General features: G+C 43.7%; 1 long non-coding RNA gene across 1 annotated transcript in view; it reads right to left on the reverse strand.

Annotated features, from left to right (window-relative positions):
• Window positions 1–302: 302 nt before the first annotated feature.
• LOC142488571 (uncharacterized) overlaps window positions 303–22606 on the reverse strand; it is a 68446-nt gene continuing 46142 nt past the window's right edge. The window contains exon 3 of the long non-coding RNA XR_012799504.1: window positions 303–367. This is a non-coding gene — a long non-coding RNA (uncharacterized LOC142488571). The remainder of the gene's footprint in view (window positions 368–22606) is intronic.

Here is a 22606-nt window from a genome sequence, read left to right on the forward strand (position 1 = left end):
TGATTTATTGTAATTGGCTACTCATACAGGACTTATTCAACCAGTGTGTATTATTTCTGCTACAGTATGCTAAGTGTCAGACTTTCAAGTTAGTATTGCCACAACAATGTTACGTTCTATTGAGAAAAATGTTACTGTGTATCCTCGGCTAAAAGGAGCTCTAATCAAATTGTATCCAACAAAATGATGCATGCTAACAATAAGCATTAGGTTTTGCTAGAGGTTTACATTAGGTTTTGTGGGGTTGGGGGAGGAGGGGAGGGATTTGTTATGCATGGATTGGAGCACTGTGTCTTTCCTATCAGTATTGTTGTAAGAGTTTCCTGCACCAATGGGTTTTTTTTCCCTGCAGGGTGTCTTAGCCCAGCTACAGACATGCAAAATACAAAACATAAATAGAAAAAAATTATTATACCATGCTGCCAGTACAGTCCATTGTTAAACTGTAAAATTGAAAAAAAAAAAACATTAAACAATGAAACAATTTAAAACAATGAACTATCTTTTTACAATATTTAGATTAAAAACATTATCAGTCGTCAAACAATTCGATGGAGCTCCACGGAGGAGCCATTGTATGCCTCAAAAGGCCATTGATGCTGTCTCTCATGTTTCTAGCAATACCAGTGGTAACATTAAAATAGCGCTTCACTTCTTCCCTAATTGTGTTCCTTAAATTTTCAGGAAGAGCCTTCTTGTCTTTATTGCCGTAAAAATTGACATTGTGGGTCCACTCACTGTACAGCTCAAAGCAGACGTGGTGTTTAAAGATGAACTGGGCATATTTCTGTGGTAGACCAGCACATCTGATTTTGAATTTATCCCGGACGCTCTGGGGCAGTTCTCTCAGCATGATGACTGGGAGTTGTACAATCCTAGGTGCTGGAGAGGGTGTGCTTCTGGCAGCAGGCGGGGGTAGATGGTCTGGGAGGATGCTTTCCTCCTGTCGTGGCCTTACCGGGGTTGTCATCTCCTCCACCACAAGGGCATACATGTATTCTGCAGACGGAGGGGGTGAGCGTGGGGGAGCCCATGGTGTGCTTGGTGTTGGCACCTTGAAGTTCAAATCCAGGGATTGAGAGGGTGCACGGGTGGGAGAAGGGGGTATGTGGTTCCTCCATGGTAGAATAAGGTGCCTCCAGGCCACCCTCCTGCATCAGACATACAGGGGCAGGGACTCTAAGCAAAGAATAGATCTCCGCGATGTTCCTCTCAATCTTATCCAGATGAACACCCATGCCACCCCTGCACCTATCCATATTCTCCATGACTGCGAAAAGACGCTCTATCTTGGCCTCCATTCGGTCCCTGTATTGCTCTGTAGAGTTGTCAGTGATGTCGACACCACTGAAAACATTCAGCATGCGGACGAACGAGCTGGATCTGGTGCAAGGAGTGCTGGGTGCTGGAGCAGGTTAGATGGGGTTTTTCCAGATGAGTATCAGCGTTGATAGTTGCAGGAGCAGGTGAGCTTGGGGTTTCCGGATGAGCATCGTGGGCACTTACATGTATGGGGCCCATACAAAGAGGTTTTGTGAACTTGATTTTGACCTTTTCTTCTTCACATAATAAGGAACAGGGTTCTTTGCCTTTGGAATCCTCATAACATTTTCTTTATTCTCCTTTGGCTTTCGCTTTGGCTTGGAAACAGCTTCCGCCTTTCGCTTTCTCATGGTCGGCACGGCAGAAGAACGCTGGTTCCTGCATCTGTAGAATCAGTTTGATCCATGGATGCAGATGGAAGAATGCACAATACAGTATCTGGACAATAGCTCCTTCAGATAGAGATCAGCGTGTGGGAGGCTATGCAATTTGTGTCCCCTTTTATGCACTGAGCTCCCATTTGAATTTTTTGTCGGGCATAGACACGAGCTTTAGGTGTTAAAAGTGGACGTACAGTGCCTAACCTGTCGAGCGAGGTCCATCTCATTGTATAAATACACCATTACTTATGTTGATCCAATGCACATTCGAATACACATTGAACACACACACATCGAATATACATTCCTCTGTGCTTGATTCTTAAAGTAGCAACCATACCACCTTTAGACGCGAGTGCAGGCAAGTGCAGAAAATGGCATTTTAGTGTTCTGGTTTTTAAACACCTGAAATTGACACAGTAGCACAGTACTATACACATTACAATTCATTCATTTCATTGCATTTCATTGCACACAAAGAAACAGAATCCATGAAATTCAAACAAAGCAACCGTGATAAACACTTGTGCCTGGGGCGATTGGCTGCGTTAATGCTGCGTAGAGTACAGCAGCGCACACGAAAACGGCTCCGTGATTTGTTTGAATAACAGCCGCTGCATCTGTATGTCATGTATTTGTGATGACTTAATTTTGGGCCTACTCTAACAAATTGTTCTCTTTTCCTTTACACTGTAGGACGACAAAGCGTCTGGTGGACAAAATCAGTGAGGCAAATGATGCGCAATGTGCAGCAAGAGTCAAGACTGCTCTAGAGAACACTCATAATATCACAGCATCTGAGACCAGCATCAGGCAGATGAGACGATAATTGGTATGGAAATATGGACGTGTAAAGTAAGTCTCTTACTGTAAAAAAGTACAGTACTGTACTCTATATTGCATATAGTACTAAATAAAGAACAGTATACAGTAGTAATAACCCCCGTGAATACTTTATACTACAGTATAGTAATAAAGTTCAGTATATTGCAATAGTACTGTACTGTATGCATAGTGCAGTGCTGTACAGTAGTTACAGTAGGACAGTACAGGTAAAGTGTTGTACAGTACACTAATGTACTATACAGTAGGTAAAAGTGTGGTTTTACAGTACCTGTAAAATTCTTCCTTCTCACTACAGCGCGTATCCACTGATAAGGGATGCCAACAGGTTGAAGAGAGTGAAGCAAGCACATGCATGGATTAAAAGGGGCAAGACTTTTCAGGATGTCATCTTTTCTGATGAGACAACTGTAGCCCTTGAGAGATTTGCCACATTTGCATTCCACAAAAAGTGACGCCTATCTCTGAAGCCGAGGCCCAAGCACCTACTGAAGATGCATGTGTGGGGTGCGATCTCTAGATGTAGACCAGGATTCATAATCATCTTTGAGGGTAAAATAATGCACAAAGTCACATGCTGTAGCCTTATGCACTGTACAACTGTAGTGTATTTTGTACCCTAATGGTACATTTTTCTTCTTCTGTTCCAGGAATAATGGATAAAGAATTTTTCTAAGAAGGAATAGTCCCCCAGATTGTTGAATAGATTAGGCATGATTTCCCATCTGGTCACCGTTTCTCCAGGACAATGACCCTAAACATACCGCCTCAAGTGACTATATTCTTGCGAGCGGTATCAACTGGGTTAAGATGCCACCAGAGTAAGTGCTCCAGTGTACATTAACATTTTCTCATTGTTTTAAACTGTTTTTATCTGTTCAACTAATTCGCCATTTTTTCCCTCCCATTCCAGATCACCAGATTTGAACCCCAAAGAACAGTTGTGGCATGTGTTGAAGGATTATATAAGAAAGGTTGTTAAACATCAAAACAGGAGGAATTAACAAAAGCAATAATTAGATTCTGGAGCGACATACTCATAGTAGACAAATGCAACAACTATATATATATATATATATATATATATATATATATATATATATATATATATATATATATATATATATATATATATATATACAGCTAAACCCCGTTATAACGCGCCTCGCTATACCGCGATTCGGTTATAACGCGGTTTTCCCGTGGCTCCCGTTTTAAAAAAATAAATAAAAATTAAAAAAAAAAAAATTAAAAAAAAAAATTTTTTTTTTGCACACTGCACACACTGCACACACTCCACACACTCACTGCACACACACTGCTCATTGCTCACACTGCACGCACACTGCACGCACACTGCACACACTCACTGCACACTGCACACACACTGCTCATTGCTCACACTGACACACACTGCACACTGCTCACACTGACACACACTGCACACACACTGCTCACACTGACACACACTGCACACTGCACACACACTGCTCACACTGACACACACTACTCACACTGACACACACTGCACAGACACTGCTCATTGCTCACACTGCACACACTGACACACTGCTCATTGCTCACACTGACACACACTGCACACTGCTCACACTGACACACACTGCACACTGCACACACACTGCTCACACTGACACACACTGCACAGACACTGCTCATTGCTCACACTGCACACACTGACACACTGCTCATTGCTCACACTGACACACACTGCACACTGCTCACACTGACACACACTGCACACTGCACACACACTGCTCACACTGACACACACTGCACAGACACTGCTCATTGCTCACACTGCACACACTGACACACTGCTCATTGCTCACACTGACACACACTGCACACTGCTCACACTGACACACTGCACACACACTGCTCACACTGACACACACTGCACACTGCTCACATTGACACACACTGCACACACACTGCTCACCCTGACACACACTGCACACTGCTCACACACACACACAGCAAGGTAACCCAACCTCTGTGGTGCCTCTTCAACATTAACCCCCTCACAGCCAGGGGAAAGGGTGTCCGAGCGTCCGTGTGTCCCCCTCCCCTCTAGGCTGGTGTTATGGCCCGGGGCGGGGGGTGGGACATCATTATGCTGTGGGGGGGTGGCGGGGCCCTGCGCTGCGGCTGAGTGGCAGGATGACCCTGCGCTACGGCGGGCCCTGTACTGCTACGCGAGGGCCCTGTGCTGCGGCAGGGGGGGGGGGGGTTTGCGGTCTTCCGGAGACTGTGCTTACCTGTCTCCAAAGCAGCACATCCCGACAGTGATCACTTTAGGCACCCCTCACGTTCGCCGTGCGCATGCGCATGCGCCGTGCGGCTCGTGAGGTGTGGATGTTCCCTGCCAGTTCCCTCTGCTCCTCCTGAAGCGGGGACCAGAGGGGCATCCCCCCTCCCATCCCGCGGCCTGTCACGCGGTGACAGGGGGAAGCGGGGACCGGAGGGACATCCCCGCTCCCATCTCCTGTCCCACGGGATGAATATGCGCTGATGCGGCGGCCATTTTATTTTTTTTAAAATTAGCGCGACCCCGTTACTAACACGGTGGTCTCGGGGTGGACCCCGAGGACCGCGTTATAACGGGGTTTAGCTGTATGTATTTATATATATATATATATATATATATATATATATTGCCAGTGTGTTGCCTGTTCTTTTATAGCATAAAGGGAGTGCCACCGGAATGTAGTAAGGTACTTTACTGTACTGTAGTGAGGTCTGTGCTTACTGTACTCTCCACTTTCTATATATATTATACATTTGTATTAGACATGTGTGTACTGTCTTACCTATTATAGTTATATACAGTATACAGGCAGTCCTCGTTTTACAACGCTTCACTTTACAACGAATGGCTTATCCAACGCTAAGCAATGCATACCTATATTCATTTTTACAACGCCAAAATGGCTTATCCAACGCTCTTATGACGCTTTGCAATGTTTATGTGTATATAATGTATATAATGTATATAATATATATATATATATATATTGTGACATAGTCCAAAGATGTTAGGCAGCTTTCTGCCCCATTTTAGAGCAGAAAGTGCAGGAATAGCTAAAAATGATCCGGTCCACAGCTTCACATTAACTCAGGCAGCTGGATGGAAAATCCAGACCACAGATTACAATGGCTCTAGTTCTCCCTCACCTGCTCTTCTAATCACATGCACAGGTATTTAGAGCAGAGAGGTTTTGCATTTCTCTCTCTCTCCTTAGAGCCTGGAGGCTGGGGGTATCGCTGCTCCCCTGTTTCCAGTTTCGGGGTTGACAGCCCCTCCAAGTATCACAGTACCAGAGGATTTGCCTGGACACGGGACCGAGTTCCCACCACGAACAGATAAGACCAAACAAATGTTTACTGCTGTTGCTAAAAGACTGTGCTGTATCTAAGTGACCCTAAATGAGAGGGCATTGTTTTAAGCTGGGGAACCAGGTTAGTTGGCCAGCAGCTGTTAGAGAGACTGATTCTATGTGTAGTTAGATCCCTGAAAGGGATAGGATTTTGTTTATATAATTTGGTTTCTTTTTACTTGAAATAACAGTGTGGGAAATACTGTAACAATGAAATGAGTGAACTGTTGAATGAAAGTATCTGAGTACCTCTAACCTACACATGTTAAAGCTGCAGTACCTTACTTGGATGAAAATAAAGCAGGCAGAAGCCTGAGTTAAGCAGCTTAATACTTTGCATGATCCTGTTTTTGTATTAAATAACCCTAGAAGACTGTGTCGGGAAGAACCCAGACAGACGTCAGCACTACAAAAGAGGGGCGTTTGTCACATATGGTGGAGAATGCGGGCAGACACTAAAAAAAGTCTGTGGGTTTGCAAATAAATGTGGGGGTTTAAAATGGCCGCCGAGCTGAACTAAAGTACAGATGCTATGAGTGAAGTCTGTCCCACTGTGTATATCAGTTGTGCTTCTAGCATACACAGAGAATGTGCGAAGTGTGGATGCAATAGCACCCTGAACCCAAACAGAAAACCAAAATGTTTTGCTGAAAAAAAAAAAAATTGCATCTAGCAAGTGCTGTTTGTAAAGCTAATGCCTTTTGCTGAAGTGAGTGAATTTGCAGCTAGCAAGTGCTGTATGTAAGCTGCTGAAGTGAGTGAAATTGCAGCTAGCAAATTGTCCCTGCCGGGTTTCTAAAATGGCCGACGTGAAATGTTTGTTGTGTAATGTACGTAACCATACAAAACAATGTCCCTTCAGGCCATACGATGATCACGACCCTGGAGGAGAGCCGTACCCACAGATGAATTTAGTATGCTGGGCCTGTCGTGAAGTAGGTCACATGGAAGATGTGTGCCCCAAAATTTTCAAAGACAAACAGCTGCAAAAGCAAGCAACGCCCTGTGAGTGCAAGCAAGATGTGGAAGCTGATAACAGTGAGTGTGTGCCCAGTACCACTGATATCTCTGGAGCTAATAAAGCAAAAAGAAAGAAAACTGTTCCTCAAGTCACAGGGGAAGTGACCGAGCCACTTGAACCTGCACTGTCAGGACATGCGTCAGAAAGGCGCCGAGATGAGCAACAGCCCATAGGGCCTGGCGCAATCGTCCCAGGAATGACGACACGCCTAGAGATGACAAAGGCTACTGCTACCATCATAGGCAGAGAGCCAAGCGAATCAAAGAAAACAAGAACTGACTGGAAACTATGCTATGAGATGTCCCAGAAAGATGTGCAAAACTTCATCACAGAGTTAGGGGTTTCTCGGCAAGAGGCTAGCGAGCTTAAAGCAGAGCTGGAACTCTCACGCCATGAGGTCTACGCTCGCAGCACAGAGCTGTGTACATTGAAGAAAACCTATGAGAATACCCTGAGTAATTTAGAGACTGTAAAAAGAGAGAATGTAAGTCTGACACAGAAAAATTCAGACTTGACTGACCAGATCAGTGAAGGTGATGAGAAGCTTCACCAAGCAGGAAAAGTGGAGAAGCAATTGATCCAGGAAAAGTTAGAAATGCAGGAAGCACTGCAGAATACAGAATCAGCGGCGATCCAGGCGACACAAACTACAGAGCTCCAAAAAATGGAGGCGCTGATGCAAACCCAGAGCAAGCACCAGAAAGAGGTGAAGACCCTGAGGGAGGTCTGGCACGATCAGGTTGAAGAGCTGCAGAAGCAGATGGCTGAGCGCGAGATACAGTGCGCCAAGAGAGAGGAGGTGTCCGTCCGTCAGGTGGTTTGCCTGACACTGCGCTATAAAAGCGAGATGGCCGATATCTACAAGCAGCTGGACCACACGGCAAATGAGGGGGCCCGGCTGCAGCTGGAGCTGGACAAGACCCGGAAGGAGCACCTGCAGCTGCAGGTCAAGAATAGAGAAAATGAAACAGAGTTAAACCTCGCTCTGAAACAGATGACGGACATGGGAGAAGCGGCTAAAGTGGTTCAGTCGGGCTATCAATCCTACCTCCTAACCAAGCAAGCTGTACGTTCCTATACGTGTATCTTCAATGCTGTTGCAATATTACGATTTGCTATAAAGATGAAGTTGGAGAAAGAGATTCCAAGGCTAAAAGAGACACGGTCACAAAAGGAGACCAGGGAAAGTAAACTCAATGCCCTCACTGATGACAAAGAGGAAGGAGAAAGAATTGACTTTGATTGTGCTGCTGTTATTCCAGAAACAGATAGGCACCCTTCTGAGAATATACTCCCTGATCTGGAATTCAAAAATCCAGATCCTCAATTTCATTTACGTTGTCCAGAAGATTATCAAACTAGTGGACACACCCAGGACAACACAGAAGATGTTTTAGCCAAGTGGGTGGCAGTTCCTGAAAACACAAACTTGTTGACAGATCCTGATGACATGGTTAATATGGACTACATTTGTACAGAGGCAACTAGGTCTCCAAAACCCAAAGGCCTGGTAATGGCCACAAAAGGGAAATCAAAGATTGAAAAGAAAAAACAACGAAGGTTAACACGGCGCCTGAATAGTTCCATATCTCACCAATCTGGACCACACTGTGGAGCCAAGGAGAATCTGGTCCAAGGTTCTCATCAGAAGCTAAAGAAACAGTCCAGTCATTTGCAGGTTGCAGCGGACTATGAAATAAAGTCAAAGGATGCAATAGACTGGAAGTCAAAAAAAAAAAAAAAAAAAAAAAAGTTTGGGGGAACTGACCGATTTTTTTTTTTTATTACACGTGTGGACTATGTCACGGACACTTAACTATGCAAATAAGCATTTTGTCAATATTACAATGTTATATTGATTCTCTGTGTTGAAAATGTAGCTAAACTACAAATTAATATACAGGGTTGATGGCCCTTAAGATTACAAGGCTGTAGTATAAGAGAAAAAATATTGGTAGCTTACAATATGGAAAAAAAAAAAAAAATGCCCTTTTCGGTTGGTAAATTTATAATGAAGTTCATATTCGTATCATGTGAATACTTAATGTTGTACTGAGGAGTTAGCTCAAGTATTTCAGGTAGGACGCTCACCCCAGTGAGGTCCATGGCCGCTCACCCCAGTAGGTGTGAGCTGGGGAGGGGGATATGTGACATAGTCCAAAGATGTTAGGCAGCTTTCTGCCCCATTTTAGAGCAGAAAGTGCAGGAATAGCTAAAAATGATCCGGTCCACAGCTTCACATTAACTCAGGCAGCTGGATGGAAAATCCAGACCACAGATTACAATGGCTCTAGTTCTCCCTCACCTGCTCTTCTAATCACATGCACAGGTATTTAGAGCAGAGAGGTTTTGCATTTCTCTCTCTCTCCTTAGAGCCTGGAGGCTGGGGGTATCGCTGCTCCCCTGTTTCCAGTTTCGGGGTTGACGGCCCCTCCAAGTATCACAGTACCAGAGGATTTGCCTGGACACGGGACTGAGTTCCCACCACGAACAGATAAGACCAAACAAATGTTTACTGCTGTTGCTAAAAGACTGTGCTGTATCTAAGTGACCCTAAATGAGAGGGCATTGTTTTAAGCTGGGGAACCAGGTTAGTTGGCCAGCAGCTGTTAGAGAGACTGATTCTATGTGTAGTTAGATCCCTGAAAGGGATAGGATTTTGTTTATATAATTTGGTTTCTTTTTACTTGAAATAACAGTGTGGGAAATACTGTAACAATGAAATGAGTGAACTGTTGAATGAAAGTATCTGAGTACCTCTAACCTACACATGTTAAAGCTGCAGTACCTTACTTGGATGAAAATAAAGCAGGCAGAAGCCTGAGTTAAGCAGCTTAATACTTTGCATGATCCTGTTTTTGTATTAAATAACCCTAGAAGACTGTGTCGGGAAGAACCCAGACAGACGTCAGCACTACAAAAGAGGGGCGTTTGTCACAATATATATATTATATTATATTATACTATATCATATATTATATTATTATAGTATATATTATGTTATATTATATATAATACAGTATATACACTATATAATTTATGTGTATGCTGCATATCTTATTGCCTGTGTAAAATATTTGGTGTATTTTAGTGTTAAAAATGCCTTCAGGAACGGAACCTTTCATTTAAACAGTGTTCCTATGGGAAAACGTGTTTCGCTTTAAGACGTTTCGCTATTCAACCCCATTTTGAGTAACGCATTGTGTCGGATAACTGAGAACTGCCTTTATATAGTATGGTTATACTGATATGGTTAAATGGTATGGTTAAATAAACCGTATGCAAAGAAGACCAAACCTAGCAAAAGGTGAAGGTTTTCAATAGTACAGGTTTACTGTAACCAACCCCCCCCCCAAAAAAAAATTATGAGTATGCCACCTCATGTAGAAATAAAAAGTAAGTGATTTTAAGAATGTATAAATGTGGTTCTGTGAGGTCCCCACTACTCGGGTGTGAGTGCTGTACCCTTCCGAAGCTGGGAGCTGGGAGCTGGGAGCTGTGGGAAAGCACATGCTGGCGTAGGAATATCCAACATTTCAGCTTTGCTGTGTTTGGTGCACGTGGTGCGGGCAGACCAGGAAGTATCTCTGTGTGTGGTCCTGGAGCTTCTGCAGTGCTGGGAGAGGACTGAGGCAGACGCAGCTAGCTGGAAAAACCTGTCCCTGCCCATAATAGACTCCTCGTCTGAGCCCAGGTGTTAACAACAGCAGCAGCAGCAGCAGCAGCAGCAGCAACAGCAGCTATCCATAAGAGGGGATACTCTTTGAATTATCCATTGCCTTATTACATCCTGTTTTCGGTAAGCAGGTACCCCCACCCGAGTTGGAGAATCTTGCCTGAACCTAATATATGTTTTTATGTACTATTTTATGTGTAATAAGTGTATTTTATGATATTAATGATATGCCATATTAAATGCTATTGTGAGTAGTTACCTGTTGTTCTCAGCGTTTGTTAAGTGTTGTTTGTTTACACTACCGACACACTTTATTGAAGTGTGGTCGGTACCGCAAGCCGGGAAATCTCCCGGCTTGCTAGTGGCCGCCCCTCGGCGTGCCGCGCGTCATAGACGCGCGGTCACGCGTCATCGGGAGCGTGCGCCCGCTGCACGCGTGTCCAGGGGCTCCCCGAGGGAGCCCTGGTGTCCCGCGATCGCGGGACAGCGGCAGGGGGTTCCGGGGGACCCGGCGGACCCGGCAGCGGTAGGGAGAGCGCCCCGATCGGAGGGCGCTCTTCCGCTGCTTCGGCGTGCGCCCATCACACTCGGGCGCGCGCCAGGCTACTGCTGCGGCACAGAACGGGCAAATGCTCGAATAAACTGTGCCGCAGCAGTATGTATGTGTATGTTTTACAGTATTATGCTATGATTTGATTTCTTTGTATATTTACATGTTTACCCTTACCACGTGGAGCATCCAATCGGACGGGCGATTTCCGTGGCTCTGGTTGTATATTTTATAATATATATTTTATAATATCTATTAGAATTGCTTTGATCATTACAGTGTTGAGCGCCACTGATATAACTTCTTTTCCACTTCTATAGCCTGACTAGGGGTCAGGGTTATATCACCGGCTGCCAGCTCACTGTGGGATATAGCGCTACCTATTTGTTTTTTCTACAGTATACTGTAGTACTGTACATTATATTTACCTTCATTATAAACTTTGCCAAATGGGTGGAGATGAGCCTCTGTCACTCCTGTAGTCTACATTATAGTTATAGGTGACAGCCGGCCTTCAACACCTGTAGTTGACAACTTATGAAGCTGGTAATCATGTTGGCATACGTAAACCTGCTGGAACATGTAATCTGGTTGGAAATCAGGCTGGAAATTTTGCGGGTAATCTGGCGGGGGTCAGGTAGCAAGGATTGCCGTTCACCAGGTTTACACTGACGGTCAGACCGTTATTGTAAGCCGGTGCTGGTGTCGGTGCTGGTACATTGCTGGATTTGGATAGACGAATCTTATATGGATTAAACCCGACCTTTCTTCTTTTGCAGTTGCCATGATCAAACATACTGTAAAAATCTGGGATCACGCACTAATACCATCTTCTATCTCCCGGTGGAAGGGCAATGCGAAAAAACAATGATTGTTAGTTAAGGTTTGCCTTACCGAACGCTTCTACCCACAAACATCAGGTGAAAATTCGTAAAAATCATAGTTCGAAATTAAATATTCATATATTTCTGATAAAGTCGCCATCGTATCTGTTGCAGCATTAATTGCAGAACATATTAAAAATGCATAACTACAGTCAGGATTTTTATACGTGTACGGTGTACACATGGTGTCCAGTTCAGTCAGCAATTGTGCAGGGATAAGAATGTAGAAAAAAGCCCACAGCATTGTGTTTTAGAGGTAAACACAGATGTGATTGGGGGCATTCTCGGCAGCATTCACTGAAGAATAAAGAGTGAATGTCACGTGGAATACAGTAGAGTTCACGAAAACGGCTCAGTGAAATGTTCGGATAACGGCCACTGCACCTGTAACAATACTTTGCACGGGCACTGGCTGGGAGCAACTGGTTGCCATTTAAAGCCCAGACTTCCTGGCCACAGCCATCTTAGTTGGAGTGAGAGTATCCTGGTCTGTCAGCCATCTTGACTTCGGAGCAAATCTTCACATCTAGTTCTTGGAGCATTTGGCAGTGATGTGCTTTATGCTTAAGTTGTAGTACAAAGAGGCATATTGAGTTGTAGAGAGTGTCTAGCTTGTCAAGGAGAATAGGGGTGATGTACCATATATTATGGTCTATACTTGGCATTAGCATCTGTTGTGTGATGTGCTTTCTGATTAGTGGTTCTAGGGAGGATTAGTTCCAAAAACATGAAGTGAAATAATTTGCCCTAAACTAAGATGGGGTCTGGAGATCGGCTACACCTGCCCTAGTCCTTTATATAACTTCCATTTGCTTCCAGCCAGAACCCAAGCAAGGTGTCAGCTTCCTTGTGTGCCTAGACCCCAATTGTATTCTGCGTTGTCTCTTGCCTGCTCTTACCCCTGCCTGGATTTGGACCACGCTGTGTCTTCTGTTTTCCCTCAACTTGGATCGTGACCAATATGCTATGCTTATTCCCTCAGCTTGAACCGTGACCCCCGTCTATGGTGCTGCACCGTCTCAACTTTCGCCGGAGACCCGGATAATCCCCTCGATCCTGCCTCAGTCCTTTAGGTCACTTTCCTAGTCTGACACGAGCACCGTCACTTTTTGCTAGTGACATGGACCCTGATGAGGTAGTAAAGGCCATCTCAGCTCAAGGCTGTCTATTTGGAGATATTGAGAAGCGTCTGTCTCTCCAGGAACCAGTAATTGGCAATAATCGTCACGGCCTTGAAAGATTTAACCCATCATGAATTGCCCAGAGGTCTCTCCTGAAGGGTGAGTACTATGGGCATTTGTGATCAATCAAAGGTATCCTACCTTCTCCTCAGCCTAGACCTCCACATGGACCCCTGCTAATACTTGGCTTTTGACCAGCATATTCTGACATTTTTTACTCCAGTAGAGAGGTGTTGGGAACATTTATAGGTAATGTAGGGACGTGCTGAAGAGGGTTTACCATGATGTGGTTGCAGCCTTATAATCCTTTGGCCAAAGATTTTAACTAAAGAACCCTTACTTATGAGTAATAATACAGATAGCAAAACTTTTTCTCACTACAGTCCACACTTAGAATTCAGTGTCCATCTCAATTAATGGAACACTGCCTATAAGGAGACTGGAATTCCTCAAGGGAGTGCTAGATCATGAGTTTAATGTTATTCCTGTGAGCTTCCAGGATGTTATGTTTTAAATTCTTGTTCCTGTTCTGTTATCCTGCCTTGACTACAGCCTGGACTCCTCACTGGACCTCCCCTTGGAATTTTGTTGGGACTTCCGCCTTGCACCCTGCCTTGGTCAGAACTTTCACTCCCCTCCAAGCCTGCAGTGGATCGACTGGAGTTTGATCCTAGAGGAAGGGGAACTGCCAGGTCATTGCAGCCATTCCCATTCACCACTGGTATATTCTTGAAAGTCTGACATCTCCAGTTTCATTGCCTCAACCAACATGGCAGAGATCTGAAGTTGCTTTCCTGTCACCTCTACCAAGATGACTGACTGCCCTAAACAAAGATTAAGTCTGGAGATTGGCTACACCTGCCCCAGGCCTTTATATAGCTGCCATCTGCTTCCCATCAGCGCCCGAGCAAGGTATTAGATTCCTTGCATGCCTGGGCCACGTTTCTATTCTGCTCTGTCTCTTGCCTGCTCGGAACCCTGTCTAGATTTGGACCTCACCTTGCCTTCTATCTGCCCTGAACTTGGCCCCTGACTACGCGGCTTTAACCTCTCCAGGACTCAGTCCCAAGGCCTGTGGTCAGTCTCCACTCCTGCCTCAGCCATGCGGGTAGCTCCCTGATCTGAGACGAACACCGACACATAAAGTACACCTAGTTTGGTATAGGTTTTGGATGTCAGAGTATCAATTTTGCAGTCACATCCATCATGGACATAGTTAGTGTTGCGACTAGTTTATTTTTGTTAAATTAGATTAATAGTGGTTTTGGATTTCATATCTGCGTTTTTAGCCTTTGTTTCAAATTCATATGCAATTTTCCAAATTGCATGCATATACATTTTAGGTCTCTAAAATGTGGCATGCATATTGGATTGTTATTATTTTTAAACAAAGGCTATTGTGAGGATTCACCATCCGGTTGGCCGGAACTCACCTCCTCAGCCTTCTACATCTGGCACTCAAGAGTTGCGGTCCCACGGCGGTTCCTCTATGCGCGCAGGCGACGCGCGATCAGCCTGCCTCTCCAGGTTCGCCTCCAGTCTCCGCCTCCGCTCCAAAGATGGACATGCGTGGTGCGCGATCGACTCGCCAGCCCTTGATGTCAGTGATGCACGCAAGACAGGTTTCCCCTGGACCCGCCTCCAGGCTCCATTCCCGTTCAGATGATGGGCAAGTGCGGTGCGTGAGTGGAGCGTGATCGGATCGCCACCTCCTGATGTCAGTGACGCGCATGGGACGAAGCTGCACAATAGGGTGCACCTACGTGACCCAGCAGCCTATCTGCGTGTTCCATCTCGTCCCGCCCCACTTCCCATTGGAGGGAGGCTCCTTAAATACCTGCTCAGTCCAGACACTCATCGCTGAGCATAACCTAGTGTGTGATGCCGTGCCTTGCTTCATTCTCACATTGATCCTGCTGTTCCTTACCTGCCTTGTTCCTGATCTCTCTGCTGCCTGACCCTGCTTCGTTCACTGGACTTCACATCTCTCCAACTCTGACCCGGCTTACGTATGACCATCCTGATCTCTACAACCCTGACCTTGGCTACCCTCACAGCGACTACTCTCCACTCTCCAATTCAGTCCTTGGCAAAGTACCCCAAAGATCTGCTACTCTCCAATCCAGACCTGCCAAGTATAATGACTACTTTACCTTCCGTACTCCTGACCCAACTAGCAAGACTAATCTACATCCTAGGCGTATCCGCATGGCTGTGTGTTGGCATTTCTCAATGCCCTACCTCAGCACTGCGGCTGCGCTTCGTTTGTGGTGAGCTACAAATTACAGCTATACAATAATGCTGCCTTGGTGGAGATCAAATAACGTGCTTGGATATATTTTCATTTCTTATCAATCATAGACATTATGACGACTCGTTAATTAATACATTACAGTAATCACGGTTAAACATTTCATGACTGTGTTATTGGCCTTTGTTTTCAATACATATACAATTTCCCAAATGGCATCTATAGACATATTAAGTGTACAATTGTCGGCATGCATATTGGATTATGAATTTTGAGACTAAGGCGATAAAGTCGTAAATTGAGAATTTAAATCAAGGACTCGTTATCTCCACCTAAGGACTAGAGATGTACCCTGCCAAGGTCTCTACCATTCTGGATTGGCCATTGTTCAGCTGACTGAAGTCTCTTTAGAGGTTCCTTGGATTTTCCAATTATTATAGATGTTTTATCCGGGATTTTTCAAAGATCGTCACACCCATTATGGCCAAAAAAAAAAGGGTGAATCATGTGAATTAGTCTCCATAGGCACAAACCGTTTTTCTTAAGCTAAAAATACTTTTTCCTCTGCTCCTGTCCTGAAGCATCCTGATCCTCTTGATCCATTCATTGTTGAAGTTAATGCCTCTGATATTGGAGGTGGTCCTGTCGAATTCAAGGGCCCCTTGCATCCATGCACATTCTACTCAAAAAAGTTCTTGCCTGCTAAACGCAATTAATGTAGGCAAATAGTCCTGGAGGAGTGGAGACATCTCCTCAAGGGAATCTAAGTTCCAGTCACTATAGTTCGTGGCCACAAAATTCTGGAGTATCTGAAGGGACTTGCAGGCTTAATACTCAACAGGTAAGTGGGCGCTTTTTTTCAGCCGATTCAATGACATCATTTCATATCAATTGTGTCTAAGAACATGAAGGCAGACACTCTTTCCTTCCAATTCTCCATGGAGGACTCAGATACTGTCAGTAAGAGTCCTATCATCCCTTCTGCAAGGTTCATTGTTGCAGTCACCCTTTCAGTGTATCATGAAAGCCCAGTCCATGTTAAAAATTGATTTTAAGGACTTTGTCTCAGTCATGGAGAGACAGAAAAGGTCAGCTGATAAACGCAGTAGGTCATCCAACCCCTACGTGGTCAGGGATGAGATGTGCTTCTACACACAAAATATCTGCCTATACCAACCTTTAGCCAGGTTTGGGCCATGCTTCATTTTGCATTAAGGAACCATTTGTAAGGTGAATGAGGTGGCTTTTCAGCTTGAACTTCCTCTATTTTTAAAGATCCCATTTATCTTCTATGTCTTGCTCTTGTATCCAGTCATCAGGAATCGTTTTTCCAGTTCTTTACTGCCTCCCAAACCTGTAGTCATTGGTGGGCAACCAAAGTATCTGGTATGGCAGATCCTGGACTTTCTTTATTTGACGGGTTTCCTGCAGTACGTGGTGGAATGGAAGGGATATGATCTTTAGGAAAGTAGTTGGGTCAAGGCTCAGGATTTCCACACCCCCTACCAAGGTCAAGGCGTTTTATCACCACCATCCTGTGAAGCTATGCTGCCGTACCCTGCCCACGATCCCTGAACTAGATTTGACTATTCTTGATTGTCTAGGCACTAGATCTCAGGTCAAGCTCTCGGTTATTATACTCCCTACGTTTGCCCTGTGGACCCATCTCCTGGATTACCATTAGAGATGCAGCGGCCATTATCCGATCATTTACCTTGGTGAATCACGCACTGTACCACGTGGTGGTCTGAGTTGGTCCTCTGCAGACTAAATGGCCCATCAGATTAACACAGCTGTGTTAATCCTACCAGGGTCTACTTGTCTGTAAGAGACACCCAGTAAGAGATAGGCTGAATCAGTCACTCTACCTGCGTGCCTCTAACAGGAGATCTCATGGGTTTTATTTACATTTTAACACTACAGTATTGTAGCAGGGGGTCTCCGGAGCTGAACCACATTGATTTCAGGTCCGGGGACCCCCTACTTCCCGAGATACAGGCCCCGATATGAGGTGCCGGTATCCCCAATCACGTGGGTCACGTGACCATGGGATTTTCACATTGAAGTAGATACTGGCTAGTGCAGCTATAGTGCTAGTAGATGTGTTAGTATTGTAATAATGTATTAGCCCACTTCTCCATCCATAGCCTCTTGATTGCTGGGTGCAGGGCCAGTCTATTTGGGAGGAATCAGATGGGATGAAGGCAGTCTTCATCCCATCTGGTGGCTGAAGCCACTTCAAACCAATCCAATAAAGGGGTGATGTCCAATAATACAAAAAAGAAATCAATAAATCCAATGACCACCATAACAAAAAAACCCAAACCCATAAAAAAACATCCAAAAAGCGATGGTTACCATAAAATTAAAAAAAGAACCAAACCCAGAAACAATTAATTCAGGCTCGATGGCCAAATAAATACTGGCTTGATGGCCTATTTGTAATCCAGTGCCATCATAGGGCAACGATTAACAATTTGCCCCGAAGCCCTCGATCCTCTGTTCATTAAAGAGTCAATCAGGTCCTTCAATCAATTAAAAACAAATTTGCCTATTTCTCATTTCTTATTTTTTCTTTGAGTTAGACATTCCTCCTTTCTGGGTTTAGAAATCCCCACTCTTTTGTAAAGGAAATACACTAAACTTCTTGTCCATTCTCAGGTCAAGAGTAACTTTACATACGTTTCCTTTATTACATAAAATGTTTTCCGAAATGGGACACTGCATTAAAAGCCTCCATTTTGAAGGACTGCGACAGTCTTAAAATAATTTATCTTCAGCATCTTTAGAAGAACCCTACATAAAAATCCTAAATAGGGCCTATATCTCACAATAACAAAAGCCTATATGAAAAAAGATAACTAAGAATTATGTCCTAAATGTAATTTCTATAAAGCTCATTTATACAGTAGCAGAATTAATGGACATATAGGAAAATTGCAATTCTTAGAAGTTTGTATCATATATTTGAATATTACTAAAAAAATAAAAGGCATTTGGGAATTTTGATAACTGGGAACCTCACCTAACAGTAACTCAGGATAAAATAATAATTCTAAAATTAGCACAAAAAATGATAACAATTGTAAAGCAATTGATTAGGAATACCCCATGATTTATCATTTTTTTTTTAAAAATTAGAATGTTAAAGGAGCATTGTTACCAACGGTTATAATCCAGGGGGTCTCTGGAGATGAACCGGATTAACTTCAAGTCAAGGGACTCTTTGCTTCTTGAGATACCTCCATAGGTAAATCTACTGTGGCACTCTGGACAATAGGAACCTGCAACAGATGCTATTGTACACCTCCCTTTTGTTTCCCCTGCAGGGGATGGTAACGGGAGCACCCTCAAAGATAAATATCTCGGGAACAAAATGGTCCCCGAAGTTGAAATTAACGTAATTCCGCTCCAGAGACTACCTGATTCACAGCTATGTAAAAAGAAAAAAAAAGAGAGTAGGCTGAACTACACCATTAAATACTATTCAGTATGATAAACAGATGTGGTATCAACTAATGATATGGGTTAGGAAAGATTCTACCAAAAAAGGAGAACTATTTGAAATGTATTCCTAATCAACAGAGTGAATCTATTGTTAAAGCTTTTGGTGGCATTGACTTGGTGATCCGAAAGAATTTGAAATCCCAAAAGAAAAAAAAATGATTGTTTAGTAAGTGATAACATATTACCAATGTAAAAGGTAATAATAATAATGTATCAGTATTATTCATTTGTTATTTTACCTTTTATACTGTACATACATACATACTTGTGTAATTATTTTACTATTGTTCTTAGCCTAGTATTTATATTTTCTATGTAGAATTTTTGTCCCCTAAACCTCTACATCTTGTTCATACATTTTCACCTCTATTTGATGTTATATTTCTGAAAATGTATTGTTCAATATAAAGATTTAAAAAAAGAGAGAGGGAACGAGATTTCTATATCCTTAGATACACGTGTTGGAAGATTTTTGCTCTGCTGGACTTTGATATATGCTACAGTTTATTAGAATTATATATAACTTCTTTGGTCTACATAAATGATTTGTTGTATATCTTTGATTGTATTTTAAGAGTTTTTATAGTTAATTTTTTTCTAATATACTTATTAGAAGTTATTTTTAATAGCATATATATATATAACATATTTTCCTCACTTATATGAAGAGGGTACTTCCCCTGACAACCAATCCTTTATCACCTATGGCTGTGTAACATCTTAAGTGTCACATTTAAAGTGTCTGTAGAGTAAATTTTGGAGTTGAAATTGGAGGTGAAGATTAGAGGAAGATCTGGACTCTGCACAACAACAACTTTGCAACTGTGATAACTTGACTTTATAAATGCTGTGATTATTTGTACTCTTCCTATCCTCCAATACCTGGGAAGTCTCTCCTCCTGCATCTCACTATGCCCTCCCTATTGCCTTTCTGTTTACTGTTTCCTCACTCCTTTGTAAATGTCTCTGTTCTCTCCGATATCCCCACTCCCCACTGTGCCATTATTTATACATCTCTCCCAACAACTTCTTTACCCCACAATAAAAAAACACCCACACAAATCCTCTATTCACACCCTCTATCTACTCCTTCCTGCTGCTGGGGATCTCTCCTAAGCCAGAACCCAGACATACGCACCTGATCTCACCCACGGCTCCCTATACATAGTGTTAACCTTCTGATTTACTACTGACTACCCTTAAAACTCACCCCACAAATCAAGCATCTCAATAGCCTGCACTCATGGCTATTGTCCCACACCCACAGTCACTCATACCACCCATTGTGGCCAAGCACTGCCATCAACAGCACTTATTCCCTCACCTGTTGTCTCTGTAAGGCTCCCATCATACCACAGATTGTAAGCTCTTTGGGGCAGGGATTTCCTTTTCTATTGTCTGATTTTGCTGCGCTTATTGTATTATTATAATTCCCCATACTGTATTTTTTGTGAAGAGCTGAGTACACTTTAAGCGCTAAATAAAAAAAAGACATACAGGCATACCCCGGTTTAAGGACACTCACTTTAAGTACACTCGCGAGTAAGAACATATCGCCCTATAGGCAAACGGCAGCTTGTACATGCGCCTGTCAGCACATCCTGAACAGCAATACCGGCTCCTTACCTGTACCGAAGCTGTGCGCAAGCGGGGAGACTATAGAGCATGTTACAAATGTGTTATTTACATCACGTATAGGACGATTGGAGTACAGTACATGCATCAATAAGTGGGAAAAAGGTCGTGCTTCACTTTAAGTACATTTTCACTTTACATACATGCTCCGGTCCCATTGCGTACGTTAATGCGGGGTATGCCTGTACAATACAATACAATACCTAACCTACCTTTGCCTAGTCTTACTGATAAAAAATTGCCAATAAACAAATAGCCAATTCCTGCCTTTATAATTCTACAAGGTGAACAAGGAAGCATTCATAGCCCCATTTTCCCCTTCTGCTTATCGCTACCAGGGTTTTCATGTACAGTAGTTCTTTTCTGTTTTAGAGGAGCTTTGTTTCAAGGGTGTATAATTATAAGTAAATCTTTCTGATCATTTACATTAATTTAATTAATGGGAGAATGATTGCTCCTTTCTCTTTGTGCCATTTTACACACATTAAATAGTTATGGTGGGTAAAAAAGTGACAACGACCTTCCACCATACAGCATACAGCAAATAAAAATATCATGTGAGCATATTAACGTCTCAGACAGGTCTGCAACCCTGCTTTTCACCATTATGTCCTAGCATATAATGCTATAGTGCTTCCACTCTAGCTAGGGATTCTGGGAAATGATATACAAATTATCACAGTGTCACCTTTTGATTCAAATCCATTTTAACATGGACCTCTGTAAGTTTATGACTGCCGAAAAAGGCCGCGTTTATACTGCCGGCGACGGGACCGATGATGTCACCAGTCGCCGTCGCCACTGGCAAAAGTTAAACTTTAGTTTTAAGCGACGTCGCTGGCGACAAGGCCAATAACATCACCAAGGAAGAGGGCAGTGCTCTGTGATTGGTTTAGAGACAGTCAAATGTGGGGACTGTCTCTAAAAAAATTTGGGCACAACATCGCTCCGTCGCTGTCGTGCTTAATATAAGCGCACGCGACGGATTCAATGGATTTGTTTTGGAGCGACGTCGCGTCGCCATCGCCGGGCACTATAAGCGCAGCCTTAAAAAGCTTTTCAGCTGGGTTAAAGAAGTGCATAGCCAGTAAACCTATTCACAGACAACTGTTTTGAGCTTTTGGGTTTCATCACTGTGAGGCTGGCTATACTGGCTTTGCAATTTGAAGCATGGATAGATTTCAACAACCCATTAAATAAGTTGTTGTGTGTAAGAAAGTGACGAAAACCTTCCACTCTATAGCATACAGCAAATGAAAATATCCCTTGTGAGCACATTCACGTCTCACTGTAAGGGTTCCGGTCCTGGCTTTGGCTGGAACTCACCCTTACAGGGCTATAGTGCTTCCAGGCAAATCCCACCCTGCACTGGGCAATTGGAATCACCTGGTTCTGGACTTACACTGCAGTCTGCTTCATGCAGCCTGCTATGCAGCTCCATCCCTATTGGCTGCCTGTGCTATTTAGGTTCAGCCCTTCCATTTGGAAGTGGCCGAGAAAAATTCTGGAATCACTTTTTCCTGGTAACCTGTGCTTGCTACAAACATCTCTGCCTGGCCTACCTTGGGCCTTCCTGCTCCAGTGCCGAAGCTTCAACGTTTCTGTGGCCTGTCTGCATACACTGCTTGCTGAGGCCTTCAACACTTCTGGCCTTCTTGTGCTGAAGCGCCTACGCTGAAGCTTCCAGTCTCCTTGTCTCCTGTTCCACAGGTCCTCCCGTACTGGAGCACCTGCACTGGATCCGCTGCACTATTGCTGCTCTGGAGACCTTCTTTTGCACTGAAGCTCTCCGCTGAAGCTTTCCGCTGAAGTCTTCCTGATGCCAACTCCAGCCTGTGACCACGACCATTCTCCTGTTCCGCCTACCTTGACCCCAGCCTGTGACCATCGCTACTGTAATAGCCTTGACCCAGCCTGGATAACATTTACCCTGCATTCTTGTAATGTATGTGCTTGC

The sequence above is a fragment of the Ascaphus truei genome, chromosome 2 (assembly GCF_040206685.1).
Source record: "Ascaphus truei isolate aAscTru1 chromosome 2, aAscTru1.hap1, whole genome shotgun sequence".
Classification (NCBI taxonomy): Eukaryota; Metazoa; Chordata; class Amphibia; order Anura; family Ascaphidae; genus Ascaphus; species Ascaphus truei.